General features: G+C 41.0%; 1 long non-coding RNA gene across 1 annotated transcript; it reads right to left on the minus strand.

The window, feature by feature from the left end:
- Window positions 1-5,055: 5,055 nt before the first annotated feature.
- LOC138971602 (uncharacterized) lies at window positions 5,056-7,827 on the minus strand. Its single transcript, XR_011457305.1, has 2 exons — window positions 6,098-7,827; window positions 5,056-5,461 (listed from the first exon to the last, which is right to left on the minus strand). It is a non-coding gene; the product is annotated as an uncharacterized lncRNA (long non-coding RNA).
- Between the last annotated feature and the right edge of the window lie 4,846 nt (window positions 7,828-12,673).

The raw sequence follows: 12,673 nt of genomic DNA on the forward strand, positions 1-12,673 counted from the left end.
GCAGCAACTGTTAAAATTCCACAGCTAAAAATCGATAGCCCAAGAAACAGCCTAAACAATTGGCAGGGAACATAAAAGACATGCAAAGAACACACACTACAAGGTAATGAATGAGAGGATCCAATGATACACATGTAGTATGAACAGAACGCACAGAACAAACAAAACAAGACCAATTTCAATTGATATAAAAACCATTCCAACAATTAACAGTTGGTGGATAAAAGTGTCCTTCCACTGCACATCACCATGTTCACAGAGAGCACAGTGATAAGAAACTGTCCTCTGATCCCTCAAAAGGGAAATGCCCTCTCGCAGAATCCAACAAGTCACATGCGCCTCTGCTAAAACTCTTCTCTTCTGTATATGTCGAAATGCCAGCCCACAGTTTCTTAGCTCCTGAAAAAAACAAGCACACAGGGTCATTTGCTGCAGTCAAAAAGAAAATGTAAGCATGCAAATGTAATGGGTACAACATACTTGCCCAAGCTCAAGAATCCTGTGCCAGCCCCAAGCCATAACATTTAACATCAGACTGGCTATATCCAATCCTTACCCAACTTACATTTCTGAGGAAGGGATCGTGTTGATGCATGATTTGTGGGTATCTGATGCAGACCTGTTTTTTTTTCTCCAAAGAGACATATATGCAGACCTGTTTACACCAAACCCGAGGCAAGAGTACTTTCCCAAAGAGTTGAGTGTATTTTTCAAAAAGTTGGTGTACTTTGCAAGCAAAACCATATGGGCTAGGGAAAATGTACGCGTGGGTGCAAACGTGTTTGTGTAAGAATAGCATGTCTTCAGAATTTAACTCCTTCCAATACAACAGGAATAAAACAATTGTATTTACCTGTCAGTTTATAGCATTATAACCAGTGTCTTCCAAACAGATTGATAATGAAAAGATGAAGTTCGTGAAATAACATCTGCGGTTGACAGTGGCATGTTCATTTTTACAATCATCTCAGAAAACATTGCTTCAGCGCGGACTACAGCCTTTTCTTCTGGCAGGATTTGCTTTGCGGGAATGAACTTCATAATTCCTTGGCAGCTTTCAGCGGATTTCTTTGCAGCAACCTTGTCCAGGTGAGTTTTGGAACGGCTGCAGTGTCGTTCGATGTCATATTTCTCAGCATGGGCAACGTAGAAATCTCATTTACAATACTTGCAGTGTGCAAAACTTTTTCCCATAGTACTAGTAGACTCCACAATTCCTGGCTCTTTCTTATATTTCTCCAAGAAAATCTGCTGCTTCTGCTGTTTAGACTTGGTACAGTCATCCGAAACTGGCACATTTGTCCGCTTCATTTTGCCACGATTGTCCAGACGATCGCACGTGCCAACAACTGAACAAGGTTTCCACAGCTGAAGACTCGCTGTCATCCTTATCTCCTTTCGACCGAAACCGGTATCAGTTGTACCATTCCGTAATCAGCACACCAACACCGGAAAACATATTGTAGACTTTTTCGTAGGCGTATTTTGTGCGTGTGTCGCGTATTTGCGTACCGATAATAATTTGGCGTACAAAATACGCCCAAATCGTACTGGTAAACAGGTCTGTTAATATGTCCTATGCAAAAATAATGTGCCCCAATTTCCCAGTGAAGTCATGCATGAAAAAATGCATACAAATACACACATTATATAAACAGTGTTAGTAAAATCTCTGCTGCACAACACAAACTCCAATATCTATTTGCTTCGACTGCAGCGTCTGCAGAATAAATGTGGCACATAACAGCTACCCTACACATCCACACAAAAAAACACTGAGCAAAATCTCTGCTGCTTGACACAAACTCAAATCTTTACCTGCTTCGACTGCGGCGTCTGCGCATTGGGGATCCAGATTCACTTCGCCTGCGGCTACGGCGTGGAGAACCCGACCTAAAACAAATCAGAACCCTTCATGTTATTATTGAACTTGGAAATATCCTTACAACTAAGGAGTCCTCTGCATCTTCTGTCAGGCCAAGATGAAAAGCAATGAACATTAACTGCCATCAAGCACCACACACTTAATGATCAACTGCTACAGGAGAACTTGATTGCTCCCCCTGGTCCATGTTTTGGCTTGGCTAAAAAATAAACAGATTATTCACCACGAATTTGTGGCAATGTACATTGACACTGAAGTTAAAATCCCCCCCCCCCCCCCCAAAAAAAAAAAAAGAAGAACTGGGTTAAACAAACAAACACAAACAGAAATTAAAACATTTATTAACAACTATCACTCAACTCAAAGTTTTCTAGGAATAGCTGTAAAACTTTTGAGACTACCAGAGCTTTTAAACCAAGCTTCACTGCAAGATTGTATAATTCATCCCCCCCCCCTCCAAAATCAAGCAAACACAAGGAATTTCTTTTTGCTGAACCTCATTTCTGCAGTTCTTTGAGGTACTAATGCATGCACCTTCAAACTGCAGCCCATAATAAAACACAGACAACCATTTTTTTTTCTAGAAAGCCCATGTTTGTGTCTTAAATCCAGTAGGATATCTAAGCACAAAACTTTGGGACCATTTCATACTTAGACTACTATTTTTGTATACTTACTAGAAAAAGGCTCAAAACTGTATGAAGTCAGTGTAGAACAATTTTCAACTTAAATTTTTTGTTAAATTGGTATGAACACTGATCAAATTAGAAAATAAAATACAACCGGAAGACAAAGACCATAACTAAGAAAAGTCCAAAAAACACACAACCGCAGAAAGAAAACAAAAAAAAGTCTTACTCAAACACAACAAACTACACCGCTACCTCCCTTTTCTAAAAAAACACAAAAGCAAGCACTCCTCCCTGCAACTCTTTACGCACTTTTAGGAAAACAAAACCAACTAAGCCAAGAAACCTCGTATTATTTGTTGCGACGTGTTGAGTAGTTGGGTGGGTGAGGGGGTGGAGAGTAGACGACCACAGGGGGTTAAACGTTGACGCCCGTGTTGGAGAGGGAGAAGGGTAGTAGAGAAGAAGAGACGAGCGATGTGGCAGAATGACGCGCAAGCGACGCGAAGACCAAAGATGTTTGAAGAGATGGGTCGGATGGACTGTGCGATGTTCTAAAAAACTGAGGTGCATAAAACTGGAAAGATGGATGGGTGGATGGATGGATGGAAGAGTAGCTGAGACGGGGACTGCTGTTGAACTAAGGCCGCCAATAGCTGGGCCGAAGTGAAGTGACGTTGTACGTGTGATTTGTCGACAAGAAATAAACCAAGAGTGCAACTGCACTCAACGGTTGTTTAGTTGAGCGGAATGGTGCTGACCCGAAGGTCACTGGCGGAGTCATGGAGGGTAGATTGGCCGTTGATTACAGTGCCGACTTAGGCTCAACTATAAAGTAGCCAGCAGCTGATACCGGGCAGATACTTAGGATGCAGCGCTGAGGCCAAGGGAACCCTCCTGTAATTCGTGGATTGAATTTTCAGTCAGAATAATCGGAATGTCATTTTTATTTGATTATAAGGTAACTAATAGCCGCCTTATGGCCCAATACTTATTAGAAAGTAGCCAAACTGTAATGTGACCGCTCTAAGTAACTAAATACTGTTGTTTTGGTATTAGTAGGAAAGAAAAGGTTCAGAAGCAACGTTGACATGTTTTGAATGTTTACTTTAGATCCAAAATAGATTTTCCCCCTTTATTCTGATCATGAGACAGTTCCCATTTTTTTTAATTTCTTTTCTTTACAGTATTTTAATTTTCAGGAAGTCCAAAGATAACGTGTGGCTGTCTAAAAATAGATCTACTTTCAGACTTTTTGATCTTTGCTAAAATTATCTCTGAAAAAAACTATAACTGTATGGTTAATAAACCTTACGAAGCCTTTATTCGCTTCAGCAAGTTTCTGTGGTTTAGTATTAATCTTAAGATGACACCACCCATACAATTAGTTAATCTGAAAAGAAAAAAACCCACATTATTTCTGCATTAACCACATCATGAAAATCAGATCTGTTTTAGTTGTACCATAATACAATTAATGTTGCTGAAATAGAATTAACTCCAGCCTCTCACCTAGATCTGCGCGGCAGTCTGTAGTCGTCATAGCTGGGGCTTCCCCGCCCTCGAGGGGCACCACCACCACCACCAGCTCCAAACCCACCACCACCACCACTTCTTCTTGGAGGGCTTCTTCGGTCAGATCGTCTTTTCCCCGTTGACAGCTCCACACGAACACGGCCACCGTTGATACGTCTGCAAAACAATGTAGGTATATTGTTAACTAAGATAAACATGTGTACTAGCTTGCTTGCTAACGAATAATGAAAGAAACTAGAAATAGACATGACAACAGATAAACATCCAAAAAGAACCACACAAAAAGTGGAGGAAGTGGGGAGGGGTCATTCACATGAATTTTCCTAATCAACATGAAAATATGTCAGAAAAGCAAACAAATGCTAATACAGTAAATGTAATAATAATACCCTTGTCAAAAGAAATATAAATCAAAAACTCATTACATCCTGCTCTAGATCTATAGACATTGAAGAGAATGACAATGTCCTAATTTTGTTTAAGGGGAGACACCAGTGTTCAGAGTGATTTTTTGTGTTTAATAACTCTCGAGTCTAATTTTTTTTTAGAATTAAAGTATTCAGTCTATCTCCTTAGAAAATAGTAAAAAAAATAAAATTGTACAGTCGGTTGCCATGGTAGCAATCCAAGATGGCCGCCAAACAGCACATTTTCAAAATAGTAAGGCTTTTATAAAACTGCATGGAATTTTGTTTTGAAGCTTGTTATGTGTACTTTAATACAATGCCAAAAATTTGTTCAGAGAATATTTTTGATCTGTCAATTCTTAAAAAAGATATTAGTGATAAAAATGAGTGATGTTGAATTTTATGAAAAAACATCACAAAAAATTATATAACTTCTCACACACACACAAATTCCACAATATTCTCTGAACATTTTTGAGAAAAGATATTACTTAAGATGTATGCAAAGTTTCAACAACGGAAGTTTATTAGAAAACATGACTCAGGCTTTTGAAGTGACATAAATGTAGTTTTGAGAAAATGCACAAAACGTGAAGAAAATTGAATTATTGTACACAAAAATTTACCTACATGTAACAAAACAACGCTGACTCTGAAATCAATTCTTGCTTGATTCCATAAGAAAAACAAAAACTAAATTCAACAAACAAAAAAAGAAAAAAAAACAGTGTTCCGCAAGCACCAAATAACCTGTTCCGAGGTCGCAATGATCAACTCTCATCAGTAATGCGCACGCTGCATAAAGTATGCCCATTCATAATTCCCAACTTGTTACCAGTCGAGCCGCTTGTCTTGGACCTCTTTTGGACTTGAATTGAATAGTCAGTGAGTCGTTTAACAGTGTCCTTTATTTTTTATACAACAATATTTGGGTTGATTTCTGTGAATTGCCTTGCAATGCCATGGGCACTTCGGAAGCTCCTCTCCAGCTTCCACCTCTGCATCTGTAGAGACAAACATAAATTCTAAATTAATATGTCTAAGAAAAACCCAAATACTGCTATTTACATATATACCCCCCCCCCCCCCCCCCCTATTTAAAAAAGGTATTGTTATGTAATAAGATGCTATTTGTGCGCATGCGTATGTAAGTGCTGACAGTCAAGCAGTGATGAATAGCTGTTGAAAAAACATGTGAATGGTGCTGAGGTGGTTGAGAGCTAGTGAACGGTCTGGTTTACAGCAATTGCACATCCATCGCATGCAGAAACCTTAATAAATTATGGTCTGCAATGTTCACTCACTGGGACATGCGAATGCATGTTTGTTTATGCTATAAAAAAAACACCTGTGATCACAGGAGGAAGCTATTATACTTGAGAAAATAAATGAGCAAAGAACAGATGTTTTTCCCCAACACTGACAAACCTGGTGACCACCAAGCTTCACAGTAGCAACCCATAACAGACTGTGCATCCTATTCAGTTTCTTTGCATCAGGATGTTGTTACTTTGATTCTGTACTTCAGCACAACAATCACACACACACACACACACACAAACACAGAGCCAGAGCCGCACACATAACCAACAAATTGTATTTACTAATATATTTTTTAAAAGAAGAAAACAAATACATACCGAACCGGCTCATTTGCTGCTTGGCATCTTCCCTGCTCTCCTTGCGCTAGTATTCAACTGCACCAGACTTCCCCGGAGATGCCTGGTGTTGCACCATGGCTGAACAAAGTCATTTTCGTATTGATTGTTCTTCTTGTAAGCGGTTTATTTGCTTTGCTTTTTTTTTCCGGAGAAAAGATTACCATAAGGCCTGCCTTCTCGTTGTCAGAGATGGCGAACTCCGTGTAGTCCGTATCTACCGTCGCGGCAGTCCGCTCCGCAACTCTAAAATAAGTCCTGGTTCAAAACACTCATGGAAACATGCTTCACACGTACACCACCGATGGTGATTTCTTGCTCCATCCCATCTCAAGTGAAGAAGCATAGTTTCCTGCCAATTTCCCTTCTCGAAGAAGTAAAATGCACGCACTTGTTCTTCCGATTCGTTCGTAGCAATAGCAGACGACGCTATCGATTCGGACTTTCTGTTTAAACTTCTGTCACGCGAGCCTCTGTAACTGACCTGAATCTACCCGATTTTCTTCTCATTAGCATGTCTAGCACTGAACTCGGGGCAAAACTTGTGACCAACTGAAGTTTCAAGAAAGATATCCAAGAAAAATCGCAGCCGAATGTGCTACACATCGCCTTTGGCAAGCTCTTGCGGAAATCAAGAATACTGCATTCTGGGAAGGCCGAATTGAACCGAACCTAGACCGAGCATAAACGAAGTTTAATATCCGCGATTCGATTGGTCAGTACCGAAAACTGTTCATACGGAATCTTCCGGAATCTTCATCGGTTCTCTTCGGCTCATTGGAATGTCTTTCACAGTTGCTGTTACAAACGGCGCGAAATCCGTAAACGGAAATTCCCGTTGTGTGTCATCCACCAACTTCGCAAAGAAAAGACAACTCCTCCCAGTCATACAAACGTGACCACGCTTGACGATGTTTTTTTAACTCACAGTCAACTCCGAAACATGCTCATTTTGTTAGCTATTTTGTGTTTTTTAATACATAATTGCATACACATACATTGTTTATTTACCCGTTTTGACCGTTTATGATTCATTCTGATCTAAAATAAATACATCAGAGTAACCAGAAGAGGTTCAAAATGCAGAATCAGAAAGAAAATGGGAATGACCATGGAACAAAAAAATCACCTTTTTCACTGTGGTGTCTGCCCTTTTAACACAAACCCACTGTGACCTTGAAGTTGAAATATGACTTTTTTTTATAACTTTAATTGACCCATGTCTGTCCCGGAATCGAACCTGTGACAATAAGTCAAGTGCTCTTTCACTGAGCTACCCAGGATCAACTAGAAACCGGAGAAAGCATGAGTTTTAAAGATCTCAAGCATCAGAAATGTTCAAGAAACCCCAACTTACTCCATTATGACCTTGAAACTTAATGCTGGATTAATGGCTAACCAGATATGGGTTATGTTCAGAGGTAATCAATTCATGGGACTTGGAGTATGTGAAAATTCTAACTTCAGCTCTGGCTTCAAGTTCAACAACCAAGAATTAAATGATAGCTTTCCATTGCATTACCTGCACATATGACCCTAAAACTAGAACTTGAATAGAAGTTTGTGAAATGTCAAAGTCTGCTTCAAAAACATAGATTACTTTCCATATTTTGACCCGAACATAACTCATTCCACTGTGATCTTGACATTTGCCGAAGGTCATGTCTGGAGTGCATCAAATCCTACAAATTTAATTCTAAAACACTCAGACCACTTACACCCCATCCATGCCCCTGACAGCATCCTGAGCGTCTCTGGTATCTTCATATTCTATAAAGGCGAAACCTGGAGGTTTTCTTGCAACCCAAACGCTTCGCAGAGGTCCGTATTTGGAAAACTTCTCTTCCAACTCTTCCTTTGTGGCACCATATCCCAGCTCACCCACGTAAACTTTGCATTTCAAGTCACGAGCCATATTGTCCTGCAACAACAACATCAATAATTAGTAGAGCGTAATGAGTATTCTGCTGATTACTTTACAAGTTCAATTGTGCTGCTCATCACAGGCGTCATTTATTATCAGCAAACAAAAATGTATGTTGCTGTGTAGGTCGGTATTACTATTAGTTACACTACCGTAAACTACCTTGTATCCAGGTTTCCCAATTGCTTCGTTTCCGGCTGATTTATGTGGAGCACGTGATGCGCACAAAATATATTGGCGGTCTAGAAGTGTCGTCTGCGCAATGATCGTGGCGGCGCCCATGGCTTTCTTGACCGCCAAGGACGACTGCGCACGCTGTGATACGTCATTTGTTAGACCTCAATACACCCCCCCCCCACTTATGCACCAATTTTGCCCAAAAGTTGGGGGTGGGCGTTTACTATACCCTTTGCTAGAATAACGATATTATGGTCATTTGGTATAGAAGTGTTCAAAGGATGCGTTATTGCACAAAACTTTCCCCTCTCTCGCTCTCTCACAAACGCACAACACACAAGGAATTCTACAAGCAAACCACGAAGATAATCTTGTTGCTTTAGTGTCTGTTAACAAGTTTTAGTTTATAACTTCAAAATATCTTTGTTCCTGACGACATGGCCTTTACCATGAGACAAGTATTAAGGGGTAACAAAACCAACCCAAATAGAAAGGCAGTATTGTAGTTGAAGAGGTACTGAGTGGACACAACAAATAACGGATCATAAAATGATTAATATATAGATATATTTATATATAGATATCAAAATTAATATTTTATTTTATCATGAATGGACCAATCATTTTGGTCATGCAGCGGGAGGTTGATATTGTTAGAAATTACCTTCAGGACATTTGTTTTTTTTAACCTTAGAATGTTTGGAACAAAGAAATGCATCAGACTCGGTATGTGCCTAATATATGATCCACTCTCCAAATGTTTTGGAGTCCACAACAAGTTTATTTGGCAAGTGTAACTGTAACACTTCACAATGACAGAAATGAGTAGATAAATGTTTGAAATTTAATACATCTTGTGATTAACTGATGTGATAGGTGGAATTTTGTGATATTCTAGATTTTGTGTGAAATTGTCCAAAATGGTGTCCAAAACGACCTGTGCCGAGGGTAGGCTACTTACTGTGACTGGAAAGAAGAGATAGAAATCGTTTCAGGCCTAGCTTTAAACAGATTTGATAGGAGCAATAAAAAGACTTTATATTACTGCTACTTACTTTATAAACGTATCTATCTAACTATTGTAAAAAGCGCTCTGAAAACAGGCTGTTACTCGTGACCTGTCTTGTCACCCTCACATCGACTGTTTGAACAACCACTACTTGTAAACAACAGTGCGCTCGCAAGTCTAGCGGCCGTATGCGATTAACTTCCTTCCAACAGGCATCGTCGGCTGGAACGCATCGAAATACGTTATCTAGCAGTGATTCTATTCATTGTCGCAATTTCCTTGTCACAACGGGACGAGTAACATGTCGAGTCAACACTATGTATTCGAATGTTTAGAGAACTTGAACTTGAAGTTTACTATGTGGTAGGCTGTGTAGCCTTTACATAGGTCCTATTACTAGACTGTAGCATGCGTGGCGGGCTGTTCTACAATCTAGACGAGGCAGGTAGGGTTGTACATAGAAGTACTGTGGCGCCAGAAATTGTCTTTCCTGGTCTTAAAGCTGTTGACTGATGGCGCTGTTACTGCCTCTTCAGGCAAACTGTTCCAGGTGTTCACTACTCGCTGGGAGAAGTAATTGCTTCGTACGTTCAGTCTACAGTGGTCTTTGCCGAGTTTCAGAGAGTGGCCTCTAGTGTCTCTACTGCTGATGGGCTCAAAGTGGGGTCTGTCCGCTTCGTACATGCCGTGCACATACTTGAAGGTGTCTATCATGTCGCCCCGCAGGCGACGGTGTTCCAGGCTTGGAAGTTTCAGAGCTTTCAGCCTCTCACAGTAGGGCTCGTCTTTCAGACCTGGAATGAGTTTGGTCGCTCTGCGTTGCACGTTCTCCACTTCAGCACATAGCGTCTTGTTGTGTGGCTGCCACACTGAGTGCCCGTATTCCAGCTTGGGTCGGACCAGACTCTTGTATAGTTGGATGAACATTTCCTCCGTCAGGTAGTCAAAAGTTCTCCTGATGACGCCCACGATCTGGTTGGCCTTTCCAGAGACTATGCTGACGTGTTCTTTGAAGCTCAGTCTGTTGTCGACGTGCACACTCAAGTCTTTCTCCACCTCACTCTCCTGTAGCTCAATGTTGACATCCACCCCTCCCCTCTTCCCCTTCATAAAGTACTTTGCCTCGGACTTCTTGTTGCCGAGCTTCAAGGCGTGGCACTTATCTGGGTGGAAGCGGAGCAGCCAGTTGTCCGACCACTGTTGTAGACTGTCCAGGTCATGCTGTAGTGCCTCTGGCCCCCCCTCTGTGTCGCTGCGAGTGTAGACCTTCGTATCGTCGGCGAATAGGCGGACAGGACAGGAACACACCTCCGGCAGGTCGTTGATGTAGATGACGAAGAGTAGAGGCCCGCAAACGCTGCCTTGCGGCACGCCGCTAGTAACTTTAGCTTGCTGTGAGGATGCTCCGTTGACCACTACGCACTGGGTTCTGTCCGTGAGGAATGACTCCACCCATCTTAGGACCTTTCCTTGGATTCCGTGGGCCGCAACTTTCGACAGTAGACGTTTGTGAGGCACCGAATCGAACGCTTTCATGAAATCAGTGTAAATGATGTCCACACTCCCGCCATCGTCAAGAACCCACAAGTACTTTTACGACATGCCACAAACCCGCTGCGCATGCGTGAATGCGCTTTTTCTGTAAACAAGATAGCTTCGCGTCGAGAATGTAATATTTCTACTCTTGTCACGGTACTTTTTTTTTAGGTCACGCGTAACATACCACGTCACGAGTAACATCATATTTGGTTCTCCCGATGCAAAAAATGTTTTGTCTGTGCCCCAAAGCACTAGGCTCAAACAGAGTCAAAGCACGTGTTGACCATTCACGGTAACTAGAAACATTAACATTTTATTTTGGAAATACTCATCCAGTAAAAACTAGTGTAACTGTAGTCGTGTAGATTTTGAACACAATGATTTTTTTTCTCAGAGTAGAGTGTTACTGTTAGTTTGTTACAACAGGCTGAAATCATCTTTAATTTGAATCAACATTTTGCAACAATCAATCACATCAACAGGGATGTCGTTAGGCGTCGGACATCGGACATTTATCGATGAAAATCCCCAAATGTCCGATTCACATTGCCGCATGTCGGTCAGATGTCCTATCGTTTTAGCCTGAGCGTGGTCATTGTCCGATATGTACTCCATTCCTTTGGACAGCGCGATATTCGTTAATTTTCATTTCAAGATACAAATCTTCTAAAAGACCGAACGCTCTCGTGTTCAGCTGACACTGGAGTTGCCAGTGCGGATCTTTTCTTTTGTCGGGAATTCCCGAACCGTTTGCGGTATGCGCCGTTTGGGTATAACCGTCTATTATAGTGGATTATTTTTAGATCAGTGCATGCAGCAGGAGTACGGGAGACAACTCCAACTGACTAAATTTGTCGTCTGCTTTTGTTTTCGATACAAAACGAAGCACTGAATTATGCCGCTGAAAAAAAACCTAAAGCCTGCAAAAGATCAGCATTAGATCAAACCGATCATTTTGTTTTTCAACTTTTATCCAAATCATGCAGTTTGTAATCAAAGTAAGAGCTCTGAAGTTGTTCATGTTGGTTTCTTTGTTGTGGTTTCTTTGAAACTAAACAAATACAACATTATACACACACTGTGTTGTTGTATTTACTATATTATGTGTGTGTTCTACGGCGCGCGCGCGTGGGTGTGTGTGTGTGTGTGTATGTGCGTGTGTGTGTGGGCACATGACTTTGGAACAATTCCATGGAATGTGTTATAAGCTGTTTGGCGCAAATTCATAATGTCCTATTAGACTTTCTGAAAGCGGTCAAATGTCCTATTGATGCTGAAGAACTCAGGAAATTTGTCCTATAGGTATGGATTTGTAGCAACATCCCTGCATCAATATAGCGCACAGACTTGCACATCACGTTTCAAGAGCCTCGATTACCATGCAGTGACAAGAGCCTACTCAGTAAAGGGACGTAATGCTGTCTCTGCAGCCCAGAGAGACTGTGTCAGTGTGTGAGTTTAATATATAATCAGTTAAGACTGAGTAAAAAATTATTACAATCGATAGTTACCAGTGAAAAGTAATATCGGAACACTCTTGTTGTTGTTGTAAAATATGAAACGTTAAAAATTACGTAAAATTGGTGCGTTTTGGTCGAGTGGGATGGGTCGTTGAACTGTGTTGTTACAGCCCACCGAAGTTATCAAGTGTTTTTGCTTTTTGTAATTCGGTTGGTTTGGTGCTCAGGCTATACAATGCATCTGCTTTTTCAAGACTAAGCATTGATCACTTTAAAACACAAGGATCATCATAGGCCATCATGACTTGTATCATTTTACATCGCATTCTAAGAAAGAGCAGAATTCTCACTATGCGCGCGGTACATTTCTAGAATCGCGTAGCTCGAAGTTGGAATTCCTACAATGGCGGCCATTGTTGGAATTCCAACAAAGCGCAGGTCATTTCCAG

Source organism: Littorina saxatilis, linkage group LG7 (genome assembly GCF_037325665.1).
Source record: "Littorina saxatilis isolate snail1 linkage group LG7, US_GU_Lsax_2.0, whole genome shotgun sequence".
Classification (NCBI taxonomy): Eukaryota; Metazoa; Mollusca; class Gastropoda; order Littorinimorpha; family Littorinidae; genus Littorina; species Littorina saxatilis.